This window comes from Monodelphis domestica, chromosome 3, assembly GCF_027887165.1.
Source record: "Monodelphis domestica isolate mMonDom1 chromosome 3, mMonDom1.pri, whole genome shotgun sequence".
Classification (NCBI taxonomy): Eukaryota; Metazoa; Chordata; class Mammalia; order Didelphimorphia; family Didelphidae; genus Monodelphis; species Monodelphis domestica.
In genome coordinates, this window is record NC_077229.1 from 244,148,142 (window position 1) to 244,168,118 (window position 19,977).

At 35.5% G+C, this 19,977-nt stretch overlaps 1 protein-coding gene and 1 pseudogene across 3 annotated transcripts in view; one reads left to right on the forward strand and one right to left on the reverse strand.

The window, feature by feature from the left end:
- Positions 1–19,977, reverse strand: part of CCDC102B (coiled-coil domain containing 102B) — a 772,664-nt gene that overhangs the window by 578,386 nt on the left and 174,301 nt on the right. The gene's annotated exons all lie outside the window — the stretch shown is intronic.
- Positions 1,854–2,451, forward strand: LOC103102887 (biogenesis of lysosome-related organelles complex 1 subunit 2-like; annotated as a pseudogene).

The window sequence follows — 19,977 nt, forward strand, 5'->3', positions numbered from 1 at the left end:
CCTTGCTTGAAGAGTGACTTTTTGTTTTGTTTTTTTCAGGGCAGGGTGGGGTGGATGCCGATTCAAATCTATTATCTTATTAGTGAGTTGGTGAGGAAATGTGCTATAAGAATGCAAATAAATACAATAAGCTTGTACTGTTTAGCATTATATAAAACTATATATTTCAGAAGAGCAAAAAAAAAGGACAACTGAGAAGAATAAAACAATAACAACTGAACAAGTCTGAGATGCAGCTATTTTTTTTCCAAAGTACTTTCTTGTCTCTACTGTCATCTTAGGTTATAAATTATTGTGGCTAGAATCTTTTGTATAATAGAAACCCACTAACTCAAAATAGACATTTTAGAAAAATAAAGTCAAAAAGCAAAATTTCTCCAAGTCTAGATTTTATTGGAAGAGGGCCAAGTCCTCCAATAAATGCGTCCTCTTGCACATATTACATTGTTGGACCCTGGCAAGAGACAACGCCCAGAGGCATAGACCTAGTTTATATACTGGGGCAGTAACAAAATGACTATTTCCTTACAAGGTTGATGACATATCACAAGACATAACATCATATATACCTTATTTTGAAACAGTTACCCAACGACAAAGCTGATTGGTAAGTTCATTTTGGGAAGCCCATATTAGTCTACAGGCCAAAACAATATTCTTATTTGGGCAGATAGTGATGACCATTACCTCAGACTTATCTGATCTGGGGGGAAGGATGGCTATTTCCAAACAGGGAAGAGTGCATGATGTTTGCACCATATCAGGACCTGAGATTCAGATGGTCAGCATCTTATGAGAAAGGGGAACTACACGCTTAGGGAGGGTTTTGAAATCCCCTTAGAAGCAGTTTTTATGCTTTAGTTAGAAATCCTTATAAAAATCATAAATTCTACTGATTGTATTAAGATTATAATGGAATTTATACTAATCACTTTAGAATCACAATATTGATTATCTTAAACCTATCACTTTCACTAAAATCCAATCAAGTATAAGGGGACAGGGGTCTATCTTCCTGACAAATCCATGGTTGTGTCTCAATCAACATTTTCCCCCAGCTGTTTCATACAATTACACATACTAACTAATAATCAATGTTTAGACAAAACTTGTCAAAAGTACCATTTCTCCCATTGCTTTTTAGGTTTTGACCTTGAATTTAAAATTAAACATGAAAAGAAGAGAAAAGGCTGCCTTAAGTTTAGACATTCATTTTCACATTTTCCCCCATATAAAATATTTCACCCCTTCTTCTTTTAGAAATGAGCAGGTGCAAGTCAGCAATTAGTTCAACTCCAGTAATTAATGTGTTGTGTGTGTAAAGTTTATTTCAGTTTCAAATTTCTCAAAGTATTAACTAATTAATCATTATAAGCCATTAAAAATCCATGTTTTTTGTTTTCCCAAATTCTTAAATAATTTAAAATTCATTATTTAAAAACACCTTGACTGTTTGATTTTTCTTTTCTTTTTCAAAAATTATAAAATACCAGGCAATGTGTCTCTATTCTGAAGTCCAACCCTAAAAGAAGATTGATCTTAATTATCCAGAAGAATGAGGTTATATCTTCTTAATCCTGTGGGATTTGTGCATGTTTCCCAAAAGTCTACATAATTACTCATGATTGCACTGCTCAACAGCCATCATCAAGCAGGTAAGTTTGAGATAGGCCACACACCAAAAAAGTGATGAAAATCTAGAAAATGAATAATTTCAGTATTTATTCAAATATTTCAGGAAAAGTCTCAAATTCAGTGGATCCATAAAGTTTGTACAGAATTTGGGTCAAGTGTGCTGGCACCTCCATACCTCCATTTTCCTCTTCTTCTGATGGCAGTACTTAAGGATCTAAATGATTCTGATGATACTTGAGGGTCCTCCTCATTCTGAGGGATTTGTGCATGCTTTCCAAAGTCTGTATTATCGAACCCGGAAAAGAGCACAGGTTGGGCAGGGTAGCGGGAGCCAGGAAGTGCCGCACCTTTCCGGAGCAGGCACTGTCATCCCTGAAAAACCTGGGATCGATTTACCGTGCCTGAGAAGGCTTGGTCTTGGGGTTGCAGCCGAGAGTGTCCCTGCCACCCAGTGGGAGGGACTCGGTTGAGATAATGCAGTAGCTATGGAGACCAGACATCACGGGGCTGTGCCAGAACACGTTCTCCAAAATGGCCATGTACATGACTGGCGAGGAGACAACCACCAGTGAAGACTATAAACTCCTGGAAAATATGAACAAACTGACTAGCTTGAAGTATCTAGAAATGAAAGACACTGCAGTAAACATAAGTGGAGACTTGAAGGTCTTAAGCCAGAAATCTGCAGCACTTTAGCCTTATTTGGATCAGATCGCTTTAATTGAGGGGCAAGGAGTAGCTCTTAAGCAGGCAGTCTACATGTTCGACGCATATTCGAAGAAACTCGAAGCAAAGTAAAAGAAGTTAGAAAAGTGATGAAAATGCTTTAGCCAAGAGCTGCATGACTGTATGGACTTCTCAGTGCTCCAGCCCCATGGTGCCTTTGCTCCAGGGATGATCCCAAGCCCCAGCTTGAGTAGGCTCAGCTCCGTTCATGGCCATCTTGAATGCTTTTCTGTCCTGTACCCTGGATCTTGGTCCCAGCCCACCACCCCAACACCTTCTTCCTCTCTCACATCATTGAATGTCCATGAGAAGGCTCAGCAATCAGGAACACTCTGTCTGGAGAGGACTCAGCTGGTCTACCCTGGACTCTTGTGCCCAGCTTTGCCCCTTCACTTACTCAGTAACAAATCAAATGCCGATATGCTTTTTTTTAAAGTCTGTATTCTCATTCACAATTACATTGCTCAGCAGCCATCACCAGTTAGGTAAATTAGAAATATGCCACATACCATCAAGAATAAACTACCTAAGTAGAGTGATGAAAATCTAGCAAATGAATAATCCCACCATTTATCCACACCCTTAGGTAACAAGGTTGCTGAATGTCTAGTTTAAAATGTCACCTCATTTAAACATTTCTCAGTAAAACACTGACAAGTTTATTCAGATTCCCAGAATGATGCTGAAACTTTATCATCCACTAGTTTATTTTTCCCTCCCTCAGTTTACGGAGAAAGTCTATACAAGTATAGGAATATGGCTTATGATTTCATTGGTAAAAGTAACTCCATGGTGAAAAATCTCCTTTTACCAATTCATATCAACATCTCCTCAGCACTTTACAGAATTAGAGCATTACCTGGTGCAGTGCATTATATTCAAGAGAAATGAGGTACACTAGTCCATAAATGAGGATTGGTGAGGGTTGAATATTGACTTAGAAAATTACAAATTTGTATATTTCTCTTTTTCTTTAAGCTGTTAAACATTTTCTAATTATATTTTAATCTGGTTTGAGTCACACTCAGTGAGAACAATGATCTGCATATTTGACACCTTGGCTCTGTAGATGTGAGAGGATAATGGCTTGTCCAGATTCACTCAGGCGGTAAATATCCAAAGCAAAACTTGAACCCCATTTATCATGGATAGGAGACTGTCTCTTTATCCTCTACAATGACTCTGGGCAATTTATATAATTAGCTTATATATTTGAATTTTCCTTATTCATAGTTATATCCTACCTAGTATATATAGTAATGTATAATAAATATTGACTAAGTAAGTTGAATAGAATCTTCTGGGCAGTTTGATCACAAAATATACACACAGAGTTCTGGCTTTATGTAAATTTACATTGCAAATTTGACTTAAGTTAATGAATTATGAAATAATTCCTCATTCAAAAAACCAGAAAACAAAACACTTGTATTATTGTACAATACTGTGATCTCTTTCTGCTCCTGCTTCTCGACTTGGCACTATGCTAGCAGTTTGTGACTTCCCATCCGACTAGCAAAAAAAAGAAGAAAAAATCTAAAGGAAAACCCTCCATGGGAAAGTAGAAGAACTGACAGAACTGAAGAACTGTAGCCTCTGGCTCAGGGCTTATCTTGAGACCTTCTGATATTTATGGCTATATATTCCAAGATTTGGTGGACTGGAAGACAAAAGACCTTAGCTGTAGTCTCAGCTCTACAATTTATTAGGCATATAATATCAATCAATTTATTTAAAGTCTTGGAACCTCTCTTTCCTCCTCTCAAAACAAAGTAATTTAAATCTTTCCTGTCAAGACTAGGTGAAATAATATATATTAATTTTTAACTGTAATGCCCTAAGCAAATGTAAGCCAGTCTTATTCATTTGAAAATTTCATTTTGGCTGAGCTTGTTTATACAACTTGGTCACTTCTTTTGCTGAAATTACACTGGAGAAGCAGGGTGGTCAAATTATTTTTCGATCATCCAATTTATTTGTCTCTCATCACCTTAGAAACAATAACAAAATAACTTTTTCAATGAAAAATGTAAATGTTTCTAATTGGATTTTAAGTTGCATAAAATTGGGGTGGGGTGACATAAAAGAATCCTAAAGTACAAGAGATCAGAAAATGAGTGTGGAGAGGTGCTAGTTCCATCTCCAAGGAGCTAAATTTTGGAGTCAGAAAACAGAAGTTTATTCCTGCTTCCGCTACTTTCTTTCTGATATCTACTTTCTGTCCATTGAACTTCCTAAATAAAAATAGCAATTCAAGATATGTTTTCTCTATTAGGATGTAAGCCACTTGAGGGCAGTGATTAGTTCACTTTTGTTCTTGTATCTCTTGGGCTTCTCACAGTACTGGATAGATAATAAGTACTTAACAAATCTTTTCCCCCCCTTTTTTATTCACTTTCCTATATCTGGAAAGGGATTCAGTTTCTCCAACTATATAATGAACTCCACCAACTTCCTCCAAGGTCCCTTCAAGCTCTAAATCTATGAGCTCATGATACTAAATGAGCTAATGATGAGTAGAAAGAAACTGTGTCTCTTCAAAGTTCAGTGCTCTTTCCATCATACAATGTGTTTGATTGACTTGTGTAATAAGTATTCTAGAGCCAAGTAATCTTCAGAACCATGTTTTATGTAGACAGACATTCATTCCTTTTATAAAAAACACCTCTCTTTCTTTTCCCACTTCAGTTCATAGAATAGCGTGTATAAAATCTAGAAATTACTTTCAGCCAAAAGCCAATTGTCAGAAAATTCCAAATCCTATGACAGAGAAAATAACAATTAAATCAAACAAAACTGTTCTAACTCATTTGTAGAATTGTCACAAAAATTAAGAAATGTATCACGTTCCATCAAAACTAAAACAACTGCAGTTGCTATATCTGTCCTTTTGGGGGTGGGGTAAGGGAATGAAGGAAAGGGAAGGAAATATAAGGAATCTGTAACATTTCCTTAAGGAATGAAAAAAGAGGAATAAAGAGAAGGAGAAAGGGAGAAAAAACAGAAAGGAAGAAAAGCACTCACTATACTCAGGGAGCACACATCTTAATGGGAAAGATAACATGTAAATGACTATGTACATTTATGAAATATAGATGTGTATATATATATATATATATATATATATATATATATATAAAATAGATGGGAGATGTTAAAGGTGATTTATATAGGTGACTGGGATTTTACTTAACCTACTCTAGAGAGATGATCTTCTCAGACTCAGAGAGCTAAATGGCTTCTCTCTGTCCGAGGCCAGTAGATAACCACTATGACTCCACTTAAACAATAACAGGGTTTTATTATAAATCCTTGATTGGGTAGGGTAAGGTATGTGGGCTGAAGGATTTCCCTAATGCTGATTGAATCTACCTTTGTCCCACCATCTGACTGCAAAAAGTCACTTCTGTCTTCAGCCAAGCTGAGGCTACACTATCTTCCTCTCTGTCTCAATTCTACCTGTCTAATCTGAACTAATCTAGGCTAACCCCACATATAACATGGTCTCTAGAGTAAATTGCAGATTATTTTACTCAATTCCCAGGAGTGACCTAGTTCACCTTTATGAGGTCAAAACCCCCCAAGGCAAACTGAGCAGTTCAGGTCACTGTCCCTTGAAATGCCTGTTTGAGACTTCTCCTGATGTATTTTCAGAGTCTAGGGTGAAAAAGATATTCAGGAACTGGCTGGTTTCTCTCAGGTACAGGTTGAAGGTCAAAAGGAGGAAAGAACTGGATTTTGGAAATGTTTTCCTCTCCCCAGTCCCAACCCAACTTCTCCATGGCAGTTACTTTCCTCAGAATTCTCACCTTCTGGATTCTGAGGACTTCTCCTGCACTTCCTGATTCTCTTCATTCCATCAACTTTGTCTCTTCACTCTCGTTCATTATTTCCTTCCAAATTTCCCTTAACAGAGATAATCTAAGATGGGAAAACATTAAAAGCTTGGAGAACAGCAAAGATTTCCTACAGAAGATGGAATTTGAGTTGAGAGTTGAAAAAGAATAAAAAAGATGCCAAAGATATTAAGAGGGAGAGTACTGGAGGAAAAACATTTCAGGCTTGGGAGACAGACAATATAAAAACATGGAGACTAGAGATGGAGTATTATGAATAATAAACAACACTTAGGAAAATGTTGTTGAATCTTAAAGTTGGAGGGAGGAGTCTAAAGTGTAAAAGACTGGATATGTGGGAAAGGACCAAGTTGTACCAATAGAGTTTATATTTCACTCAAAAGATAATAAAGCTATTTTTATAATTTACTCTAAAGGTAACATGCTAAGATTACTTCAAAGATACAACAATAAAGAAAACATTTCTCATGGATTCCAAGATGGTAAGCATCAAAGACCAAAGGTGCTTCATTGGCATCATGGAAATTATCCTGTTCAAAATCCAGATGAAAAAGGGATTTTTTTTATCAACAGTGAACTAACGCAGATTCAAGATGACATAGTAATAAATGTATTGAGCACAAGAACATTATACTCCTTCAACAAGTGAGATCAATGACCTCTCAAAAAAGATTAGTCCAATAATCAAAACAAATGTAACCAGGTGGTTAAAGGATGAGTAACTTGAGTCTATGAAATACATTTGGGCATACTTTTAAAACATCAGTATATTCTGGATAAGTACTATGGAATGATAATGAGTTATCTCTAAAATTGAATCCAAGGAGGAGTTGGCTAAATTTTATATAGGAAATTGTATAGCATTTTCAATGATGCCAGTTCTACCACCCCACCATCTCTTATATGCATCTTCCCCATAGTTGGTAATAATTTACCTCTAGTCTCTCCCCCACATCCACTATCTGCAAAAGTGCTATTCCTGAGGGGGGTAGTCAAGATCGCAGTGTAGAAACAGCAACCTTTCAGACCTCTGAAAATCCTTCCTTACTGATTATAAACTAAATGCTCCTAGAGGACTGAAAATCAAACCTAACAACAAGACAGAGCCAAGAAACCCTCCTGCTGGACTCAACTTAAAAGGCACACCCCCAAAATCCAGAATTCAAGAACACTCAGGTTTAAGGGGAAGGAAGAAGGAAGGTCCCAGGAAACCTACCCCATGTAGAGAACTAAGACTCCATTGGGAGCTAGAACCTCTGGGTGGACAAAGGCACTGGTCCGGAGGGAGTACCTTCGAGCAAAGCTGTGCTAGGCTCAGAGTGTCCAACACAGGCAGTGGGGAAGCAGTTAGAGAAAGAAATACAGAGCACAAAGCAGGAGGCATAGTTGCAGCAATGGAGCAGCACTCCATATTGCTTCCCCCTTCCTGAGGTTTTGGCCTCAGGGCACATTCAGCAACCCAGCTGGACTTAATCCCATCAAAGTATTCAGAGGGCAGGGAAACTCAAGCTCCAAAACCCCTCCCCCACAGACTGCACTGAGAGATTTACTGACAAACTCCAAAGGCAAAGGTGGAAAGAAAAGCCCAAAACCACAAAAAAAAAATTGAGAGGAACAAGAGCTAAGGCAACAGCAGGGAGTAAAGAAGGTGTAAATATAAGCAAATAACAGAAAAAGAAAAAAGAAATTACAATCAACAGCTTCTATACAGGCAATGAACAAAGAACAAAAGGAACAGAGGATGAGGGAACTCTAATAAAAAAAAACAGAAACCCCAGTGAATTGGATACAGGCTCTGGAAGAACTCAAAATACAATGCAGCAATTCAATTAAGAGAGGCTAAAGACAACTGGGAAAAGAACTTAAAACCTAAGATCAAGTCACTTGACCCCCATTGCCTAGCCCTTTATATATCACAAAGAAGCTCATGGTGGGAGGGGGGAGAACATCAATACACTGGAAGGTAAAGAGGTTGGAGATAGGAAATACTCAACTCTTATGTGCATTGAAATTGACTCAAAGAGGGAAGAACAATCAAATCAATTGGGGGAGAGAATTGATTTGTGCCCTATAGGGAATTAGAAGGGTAATAATAAGGACTGGTGGGGAGGGAAGCAGTATAAGGGAGGGAGAAGATGGAGGGGTAGTTTAAAAAGACTGCAAATAAAATAAGGGGTGGGAATAAGAAGGGAGGGGATAGAAAGGGAAGTAAAATAAGGGTGGGAATTAGGGAGATTGATTAAAAACAAAACATTGGTATAGAAGGAAATAGTGAAAGAAGAAAAGGCAGTACTAGGAGTAGAAATCAAAATGCTGGGAAATACACAACTGGTAATCATAACTCTGAATGTGAATGGAATGAACTCACCCATAAAACACAAGCAAATAGCAGAGTGGATTAGAATCCAAAACCCTACCATATGCTGTCTACAAGAAACACAGATGAGGAAGGTAGACATGCATAGGGTAAAAGTTAGAGGATGGAGCCAAATCTATTGGGCATCAACTGATAAAAAGAAGGCAAGAGTTGCAATCATGATATTTGACAAGACTAAAGTAAAAATACATCTAGTTAAAAGAGATAGGGAAGGTAATTATATCCTGATAAAAGGCAGTATAGACAATGAGGAAATATCAGTACTCAACATGTATGCATCAAATGGCATAGCATCCAAATTTCTAAAGGAGAAATTAGTGGAGCTCAAGGATGAAATAGATAGAAAAACTATACTAGTGGGAGACCTGAACCTTCCTCTATCAGAACTAAATAAATCAAACCAAAAAATAAATAAGAAAGAGGTAAAAGAAGTGAATGAAATCTTAGAAAAATTAGAGTTAGTAGATATGTGGAGAAAAATAAATAGGGACAAAAAGGAATACACCTTCTTTTTAGCAGTACATGTTACATTCACAAAGATTGACCATGTATTAGGGAATAAAAACATTGCAAACAAGTGCAAAAGAGAAGAAATAATAAATGCAACCTTTTCAGATCACAATGCAATGAAAATAATATTTAGTAAGGGTACATGGAAAGGCAAATCAAAAATTAATTGGAAATTAAATAATATGATTCTCCAAAATCAGTTAAAGAATTAATCATAGAAAAAAAAATAAATTATGATAATGAACTAAAAAATAAAAATAAAAAAGAATGTTAGTACAAAAATAAATTAAAATAAATCTAATTTTAAAAAGTGCTATTCCTAAAACATCTATTTGAGCATAAGAAATTCAAATGGCTACCAATGTCTCTAGAATTAAATACAAATACATCATTTTGGTTTTTACATAGCATACCTTTCTAGACTTCTTACATATTACTCCTCTTCATGCCCTGGATATACAATTTCTATGCTTTTGCAAAGGCAGCCTCTATTTCTAATATACACTTTCAAGATTCATATCTTGCTTTAGGGCTTAAATTCAAATGTCACCTCTTATATAAGACCTATCCTCTTTAGCCATGCCTAATCTGAAGATTGTTTTGTATTTACTTTGCACATAATTTGTATTTTTCTGTCTTTATGTTGTTTCACCCAACAGAATGTGAGCTTTTTTACATACATGAACTGTTTAATTTTTGGTTTTCTATTCCCAGTGTCTAACATATGTCCTGGGGCTGGTAATAGATACTTAACCAATGCTTATTGAATGAATGAACAAATGAATGAATGAATGATTACCTAAGTCCTTCCATTAATATTATATGACTACCAATTATGGAATGTCATACAAACAGAAGAAGAATTTTAAATAACCTAAATAGCAATTGAAAGAAAGATACAGGGTAAGTCAAAATGGGCACCAATGATAAAGTACAAATGATGACCTGAGTTCAAGAGAAAGCATAAAAGACATTTGAAAATATGTTTATGAGTAGAACAAGAATGGGTTTGTCAAATGTCAAAAGCAAGGAATAGCCTGTGGCTTAATAGAGTATAGTACTGGTATTCATAAAATGTAGAAAAAAATCTAGATGATGCCTTCCAACACATAGATTATTTGCTTTCTCAAGAATTTATTAAAGAACATAGGGTAGAATCACAGAGGATGGAATGATTTGAATGGGTTATAGTCTGTACCTTAATTAAATTGGCAATATATGGAGAAAGAAGGCAGAGGTAATTCCCTCTACCTATAGAGATTTTTAGATATTATATCACTTATAGTATTAAAAAATGGCTGGGGATGCTGACTGAGAGGCTAAATGACTGACCCAAGAACATATAAAATAGAATTGAATACTTAATTCATTTTATCTTATTAGATTTAATAACTAGACCACTCCAGATCAAATATTTTGCTTTAGAGACAGAAATTAAGTCAAGATCTTTCAGATTTTTATGGCCAACTCACAATCCACCACCCCACAGTGTCTCTAATTACTGTGTTAGTTTGTGATTCATATTTAGAGTAAATTCAAGAGCTATATGCATTAATTAGATGGTGATTTTGTCAGTATGTTGAAATTTGTGTTTTTGAACTTTTAAAATGATATAAACACTATCTTAGGTAACAAACAACTAAAATAACATATACTTTTTGTATAGACACATTCTTATTTAGAAGCTACAGGTATGCACTAAAATCAGTTTGCTCAGGAGAGCCAATTGTTAAATGTGTAGGATAAAGATTTACATCTTAGAATAACAAATATTACTAATCTGGGATTTACTTATTGTTTTCTTGCTTATCTAAACTTAAAAAGAATTGGAGGAAATGTTATAAATGCAAATTAAATTTAAAATGAATTTTTTATACTTCTTTTTTTCAGTGAGGTGGTTAAAATATTTGCCAATACCCTCCTAAAAACATATATTCATTTTTTTTGCCTCCTTCAGTAGAAGGGATGACTGGTTGCTGGGAGCACTGGGCAATCTGAAAAACAAGGTAACACATTTTTTTTTCTTTTTACAAATGATATGTTTATTTCAGATGTATATATAATGAATATGATAGCTGAAAGTACTTAAGGAGAATGAGTTAGCTAGGTAATGTAGCACATAAAACAATAGAATTAAAGGAAGAAAAATCTAGAGTTCAAATTTAGTTAATCAACTTAACCTGTTATGCCTTAGTCTCCTCATCTGTAATAAAGAGACAATAATAGTACCAACCACATAGGATTGTTGCGAGGACCAATGAGTTACTATTTATAAAGTTCTTTGAAAAAAATTAAAGCATAATGTAGATATTGTTATTAAGATAAACACAATTTGCTTTCTTTTTCAATTGGCATAGGTCTCTCATCCTGAAAGAACTTTTGAGTTCCTTAAAGAATAACTAGTTAGGTTTAAAGTAAGAGATTTTATGAGTAAAATCTACTTAGCAGTGAAAAAATTGAGTTGTACACATAAATACTGAAGAGTAATAATTGAAGCAGAACTATTAATACCTTTCCTTGAATGATAGATGGCTATGTTTAAATTGAATTGGTGAAACCAGGATGGTGGCTGTCTAAATTAATAAGTCGGCATTAGATGACATTTTCCAAGTTTATGTTCAGTCTTCCAATTGTCAATATTTAATTCAGATGCCTAATTAGTTTGTTTGCTAATGAATAGAATTCCCATAGGGGAAAATCAAATAAGATATTACTTAAGATGACATGAAATTTTTAATCCATCACATTTATTTAAATCTCAGGAATATCACATGGAAATATTTTATTTTATATTTTCAGGAAGTATATATGAATGTAAGGGGTGGTTTCTTTCTTGTCCCTTTATTACAAAATATTTATTTTACTCTTAAAAATCATTTAACATTTTTTATTTTTGTTTTGCTGATGTCTGTTTATTTTTTGTTGTGTTTTTTTTTTACTATATTTGTGGTAGGTTAAGTAGAGCAGCCTAGATATATTCCCAAATTCTCTCTTTTATCAGCTATATTGACAGTAGTTTGCTTATGGAAGCCCCATATTATTTGCTGTTACAAAAAAAAATTACTACATTTTTATTAGAATTCAGTATGGAATCTTTTTTTGGCTAAAATCTGAAAAGGAAGAATTTGGGGAGTGAAAGTAAACACAGAACTTCCTGGTTTTCAGACAAGGTGGGAAATTTCCTGAGCAATCTATTTAATAAGATATCTTTAAAGCTATCTTCAAAGGCATAATTTCAGCTGGATATTCTAAAGCATCAATGTTTATCTTAGATATCTTAAGAACTGGATAAATGTCACTATTGAGAAAGCACAAGCTCCACCTAGAACATTTGCAGACTGACAAAATGATTTGTGATTGGCATATATGACATATTCATTTGATTGACAGATATATTTATAAACTTAAATCTATATGCATTTAGTTATACTAACTCTAAAAGTCACATCAGATAAAAGACTCAACAGACACATAATGCTTGACTTTGTACTCCATCTGAGAAAGCAATATTGAGTATTGGACACTATCAGAATGAAAATATTAAAGTGTACTTCTCTATCCCATTATTCTTTTTAATATATAACACATTCCCATATGTTACTACCTTCAGGGAGCTTTCAATTTTTAGAACTTTCTAGTAATGAGCTCTAGAATCACAGTCTTTGACTTGTAATATATGAAGCTTTATATAGAAACATACTGTATACTCACAGTATGTTGATACATGAAGTTTATACTGTATTGTTTATACTTAGACTATAGAATACAAGTAGAGGCAGTGTAAATAGAGGTTAGAATCTTGAGCTTAAGAGTCAGCTAGACCTAGGTTCAAATTCCATCACTGATCCTTCTGAGCTGTGGGCCTTTCAACAAGTCACTAAACCTTTATATGCTGCAACAACTCCTGAGAATTGTTTCTAGAGTCCTACAGAGGAATAAAAATCAGAATTTCAAAATTCACTTTCAGATCCTGATGGTATTTCTTATAAGTGGCATACTGTACAATACTCACAAAGACATTAATCAATAATTGACTAATTGATTTTCATTAACATCACTAAAAGTTTTAAATGGAGGTGAATCTTAAACATTTCAAAGAATTTAGTATCATTTTTTCAGAATTAAGTTGGCATTAATGTTAAGAAAGAAGCATAAAGTTTAAGATTTATAGTTTTAGAAGAATATATATGAAGGAAAACCACAATAGTGCAGAATGTTATATAAGAGCATGAAAAAAAGCAATGATGAAATGTGGAATTGTTGAAAGAACACTGGATATGATATCAGGAAATCTGGATTCAAATCCTTTCTCTGACACTAAGTGGGTAATCATAACCAAGTAACATTACTTTTCTAAGTCTCAAATTTTTATTTGAAAAATATAGCTCATAACATACATTCATTGAGAGCCATTAAAAGCTTTACACATATAAATTGCATTATTAAAATGATGGGAATAAATCAGGGCTTCTTATACTTTTTTGTAATTTGGAACCCATTCATATATTGGCTAAGATTTTGGTCCTCTAATCACATTAATGTTTTGGAACACATAAACTAGTAGACAATAAATCATTCAGTGGATGATAAAATTAAAGAGAAAATTATAAAGAAAAAGAAATGCATTTAAATGTTGTTATCTAAATTAGATAAATTTATGATATAGTAACATATATTACTTTATAAACATAAAATGATAGGACAATGCACAAAATATAGTCATTAAAATAAATTTTATTTTAAAAATATATCAGCATGGAAGCTATTATTGCTTAGCTCAAATAAGATCATTAAATTGTGTAATGATGGGGAGTAGGAAAGAGAACCATTGGGGTGAATGGAATATTGAGGATTGACAGTTGCATGAGGTAAGAACAACAGTTGGAAACGGAACCGGGACTTTTGGGAAATTCTCTGGAGGAGCAGGGTTTTGAGGGCTGAGACACAGAAGGCAGTGGAAGGAGGAATTGTTTCTCAGGGCCATTCAAGACACCTGTGGAGATTTCTGTCACTGGCAGAAATCCTAATATCAAGAGTTCCTTTTTAAACATCATTGGTTCCTGTCAAGAAATTCAATTTCTTCAAAGACTTGCATTTCATGAACTATTGAGATACTGGACTCAAATCGGTGAGCAGTGATCTCTCTCCCCTATTCTACCTCTCCCCTGGATATGAGAAAATCTTGTACTTTAGTAATTAGTTTTATTTATAAAAGAGAGTCAGGGCAACCAGAACCCCTCTAACCTCGACCCTTAGCCCCAGTCAACAATGAAATCTAACAAGCAGTCAGATAGTGAATTCAATAGCATTTATTTACATCTAGAGAGTAAGCCCATTGGCAGACTCCATCTTGTTGCCAGTTTTCAAGAAGACATGAGGGGGAGACTTGTGGGTACTCCAAAGCAGCACATATCCAGATTGAGGTCCTATATACCTCTCCTTGTAGAGAAGACTTCCCCCTCCACCTTTGGGGGCCAGCATGGCTTCAAGGGGCAAGTCTTCACTGAAGGGAGATCTCCATTTTGTCTCCCTCAAGTAATTCAGAGACTCAGGGAGGGAGTAGTAAGAGAAACCATTTTCATCAACCCTTTCCTCATTGCCTTCAACCCTCATTTCTCCATTTCTCCATCTAAGGAGTATGGGGGTGACTATCCCCCCCCAAAAAAATTACAGTTATCTGAGCCAGTTTTAGAGTAAAACTTGCTTTAAGAAAATAGAAATTTATTTTAAAAATAAAACACTTCTCAGGGGAGAACCAGGAGGTAGCCTTTTTGATTTTCTACTCTCTACAGTAGTCTAAGAGGTTCAAATATCTCAAAGAAGAAAACATAAAGGGGCAGCAACACAGCAAGTACAAAAGGAAATTATTCCTCGTTTTGGCCTGCCAGCACGTATTGACTCCGATAGAGGAAGTCATTTTACTGATTCTGTTCTAAATCAGATATATTCTTGCTTGGGAATAACTCCCAAATTTCATGTTCCATATCATCCCCAGAGCTCAGGCCAAGTAGAGAGGATGAACAAAGAACTTAAGACTATGATTGGAAAATTATGCACTGAGACCCATTTAAAATGGCCTGAAATTCTCCCTCTGGCCCTATTTTATCTTAGAAGCAGGCCTAGAGGAGACTTACATATTTCACCATTTGAGATGCTTTTTGGACATCTGCCTATACAGGCTAAGCCTTTCTCCCAGGCATATACCTAACTATTAGGGGGAGATATTACTATTGCTTCCTATATACAGGAGTTACAGCACAAACTATGTGAACTTCATGAATCCGGAGCTGCAGTACAAGCTGGACCACTAGACTTTTCTCTGCATGACCTGAATACAGGAGATAAAGTTTATATTAAGAATTTCAACCATACTGGAGCAACTCAGCCTTCACGGGAATGACCATTCCAAATATTGTTAACTACTCCAACATCCATAAAATATCAAACAATGGAAAAGTCAATAATAACAATGCTGTTTGCAATATGCAGCAGCATCTTCTTGCTATATAAATTTGGGTCAATGCTATATGGCATATGGATGGAAGTGATTCCACAATATATCTTAGGAATCATAGCCATTTATGACTCATACCAATAGCTAAAAATGGAACTGGAACAACTCTTTGCATTCTTGCCTACAATCTTTGCAGTCATATTTTCCTTCCTACAGTTTTATTGCTGTCTAAAAAATCTAATCAAGAAAATACTTGGGCAAAAGGAAGATAATATCCTGACACTAAAAGAAAAGATAATCCAATTAGAAAAAAATAGAGATAATGGTAAACAACAAGAGGAGACAAACACTAAACATGGCAGCACACACTGTAGAAAAGGTTAATGCAGAAATGCAAATAGCTAAAGAGAAGGTAGAGAATCCAGTACCTATCTTACCCATTTACGATCAAGCCTCTATACAACCAGATAATGGCATCATTCATGTAAAGACCCATAAACCTTTCTGTGCCTCAGTCCTAGAAAATCTGAATAAACAAACACCTGATTTTTTTCCTAAGCCCTTTCCAAGTAATAAAAGAATTCAAACATGCAATCAGACTTTTTGATCCGACATTCTCGGACATTGAAATTCTTCTTTCGAAGATGTTTACTCTGGTAGAAAAAGCAAAATTCATTCAGGAAACTAGAAATAGCCATAATTTAACCTCATGGCCAGAGCATTTTGAGGATCTGGAACTTTCCAATCATTCAAATTTAGTTTATTAAAAAAGGCTAGAGAGGACTTGGTGGAAAGTATGAAAATCTTCACCACGTGTCTTGACTCATGGGGGAAATTTGAAAACAGAAAGCAAGAAACAACAGAGCATCCCTCAACATTCTTTGATTGCTTGCTAGAAGCTGGGGAAACTTTACTTGGGTTTCAGGACTGGTCAGAAAATAACCTCCATCACATGAGGAGACAATTCATTAAAGGCAGTTCCCTACCTATCAAGACATATTTCCAATTACATTGTCCAGGTTGGGAAAATCTCAACATTGAGGACCTTTGTAAAATGGCATCTTATTTTCATGAAGGATCCCACGAAATTATGGACTCCAAACAAACTTGCAAAGAAAAAGACCAGATCATCCAAGATTTAAAGCATCAACTAAAAGATGCAAAGGAAAACATGAAAAATAGGGAAATTGAGGAAGTGAAATCATTAGCTACCCTCCAAACCTTTAGACCTAGATACGAAAATCAACAGCCTAGGCAACCAAGAAACTCATACTACCACAACAACACTAACAAAAGGTGTTTCTTATGTGGAAAATTCAGACATATTGTCAGATTTTGCTACTACAAGGCTCAGTTAAACTTGAACACAAACAACAGAAACATGAATTATAATAGCTACAACACAAAAAACATTAACAATTCAAACAAGTCAAGCAGATGCTGTAACCACAATTGTAAAATATAGAGAAAAGTTCAGATCTAAGAAGCATTCAAGAAGCTATGGCCCAGGGAGCAAAGCCATGTTATTCGAGCATGGTTACAGGACATAATGCAGAATTATGAAGCCAGTATCCAGACTTAGCACATAAAACAAAATTTAAGGGGTTGTTCTTTTCTTAGTACAAGCATTGGTCTGCAGCTTACTTAGCAGCTGGCTCATCAGCCCCATGACCAATCTTATAAATACAGAATTCCTTATCTCTCTGAATGGACTCATCACATGGAACTTATGGCAAAATCTAATCAACATACTACTTTCCATTGAGTTTTTGATTGTTGTAATTTTAATATTGTATTTCCTTGAAGAACTCAATTCTCAGTCAAACCAACCAATTGCTCCCTCTCATATTCAACTAATGGAAAAACTAAATACTAGACAGGACCTTATAGAGGAAGGTCAGGGAGAGATTGTAACTTTTATAAGAAGCATTAACAGAGAGTTAAGAACAATATCAGAATCTCTGTCCCACCCTGCTATGGACAATAACCCTCTTAAGGAACCCACCCCTCCCCCTGCCCCCTTGGCCTCAGAAAACTCTAACTCTAATCAATCAACTCTGAATTCACACCCCACCCACGCTTCTGACCCAACACAATCAACTCTAAATTCACATTCTACCAGTACTTCTGATCTTAATCCCTCTACTTCACACCTTACTGATTCCTCCAATCCAAACACCTCTATATCCTTTCACACTACTTCCTTGGCTCCTCCTTCTCATCCTACACAATCTACTTTAAGTTCACATTCCAACCTAAATTCACATCCTACCTCTGAATTTTCTGGCACAATGGGACAACAACAAACCCTTCCTTTTAATGTGCCCAACTCTTCTATGTCTCAGACTTACCCAATTGAAAATGGAGCAAGAAGTCTAGAAACAGGAGTACCAAATAATTTAGAAAGTTTATTTCCTTTAAGGGAAGTACCCACTTTTAATAAAAATGGAAACTTAATATCTGTAAGACATCATACACATTTTACCCCTGAGGATTTAAAAAAATTGAAGGAAGATATGCCATCATTTGAGGATGAACCAATATTAATTATAAAAAAATTAGAGAGCATATTCAGAACTTTTGACCCCACTTGGTTGGATGTTGAGAATATATTAGAAGAATTACTAACAAAGAGAGAAAAAAATAAAATTGTCTCTCTGGCTAATCAAAAATGAGGTAGAAGAGGACACTATTGGCCAACTGAAGATCCACATTGTGACCCCAATGTTGAATTAGATTACACAAAACTAAACCAGGCCAGAGAAGCATTATTGACAGCCATGAGAGCTTGCTCTGATAGACCTGAAAAATGGTCAAAATTTGAAAAAACCCGACAAAATATTGATGAAACACCCTCCCAGTTTATGGACAGACTTATTGACATAGGGAATACATATATGGACCTTGATTTATCCAGAGAAAGAGACATTAGACAAATACGTAGGCAATTTGTTAAGAATTGTTGTTCAGTGGTAAAAGACTACTTTAGAACTAGCTGTCCTAATTGGGACTCTATGGACCTCGATGAACTAAGGAGAGTAGCAACCTATGTTTATAAAGGTCGTGTAAAAAGACCTGAGGAAGACAATACATCAGTGGAAGATTTAAAGAAAGAGATTGAAACATTAAAGAGACAATTGAAAAATAAGGGAGAGACTATAGCCCCTTTGCGGGAATTCACAAATAAATCAATAACTTGCCATTTCTGTGAGAAGAAGGGCCACAAAATGATGGAATGTAGAACCTTTCTTAAGATGATTGGAAGGAATACACAGTTTAATAATAGCTTTAGAAATAACTATAGAAATGATGATAATGGTCATAGAAACCAGAACAACTATAATGATGATAATGGTCATAGAAACCAGAATTTTAGAAATTTTAGAAATTATAATAATGACTATGGAAATAACTATAATGAGCATAGAAATAAGAACTTTAGAAACCAGAATTATAGAAATAGCAATTGGAAAAATAATGATAATTCTCCAAATGAAGAAAATGATAATACTCAACAACAATATATGAGAAATGGAGCTCGACCAAAAAATAGTCGAGGTGCCCTTCAGGGGGGTGCCCAAGGAATATCCCAAACACAATGATGGTGTCTGGGGGGGGGCTGGGGCACAGGAATCAGGATACAACCTTTGATTTTCCGGACCCTGATGTCCTACTACCCGTTGTCCCTATCCACTGCCCTCCCCATACTAATGAACCCCATGTTACCTTAAAGGTGGGTAACACTTATTATGATTGTCTATTAGACACTGGAGCTACCAGGTCTGTATTGAAGAATGTACCAGATTTAAATTGTTATTCCGTTGATTCACAAAGTGTAATGGGAGTATCAGGAATACCCCAAAGAGTTGAAAAACTTGCCCCTAGAATGGTGTTTGTAGGACCCCTAGAGGTACAACATTCCTTTCTTTTGATGCCTGACTCCCCCTTAAATTTGCTGGGGAGAGACCTTCTATGCAAACTCACAGCCACAATAACTTGTTCACCAGATGGTTCTTTATCATTGGAAGTACAAGAGGAATCTTTAAATTTACTCCCTGTACTTCTCTCAGGAAACCAGGAGGCAAAAGTGCCTTCCACTTTTGAAATACCTAAGGATATACCTGAGTCTCTTTGGGCCACATCTTCTTCCGATGTAGGTTTACTTAAGTCGGCTGTTCCTGTGCAGATAAAAACTAAATCTAGCCCATCTCCTTCCATCCCTCAGTATCCCCTCTCAAAGGAGTCAATTGAGGGTATTACACCAGTTATTAACTCATTAATAGAACAGGGAATAATAATCCCTTGCAAATCTGAATATAACACGCCCATCCTGCCAGTTAAAAAACCAAAAAGAGGGCTCGATGGCAAGCACCTCTATAGATTTGTACAGGATCTGAGGGCAGTGAATAATCACGTTA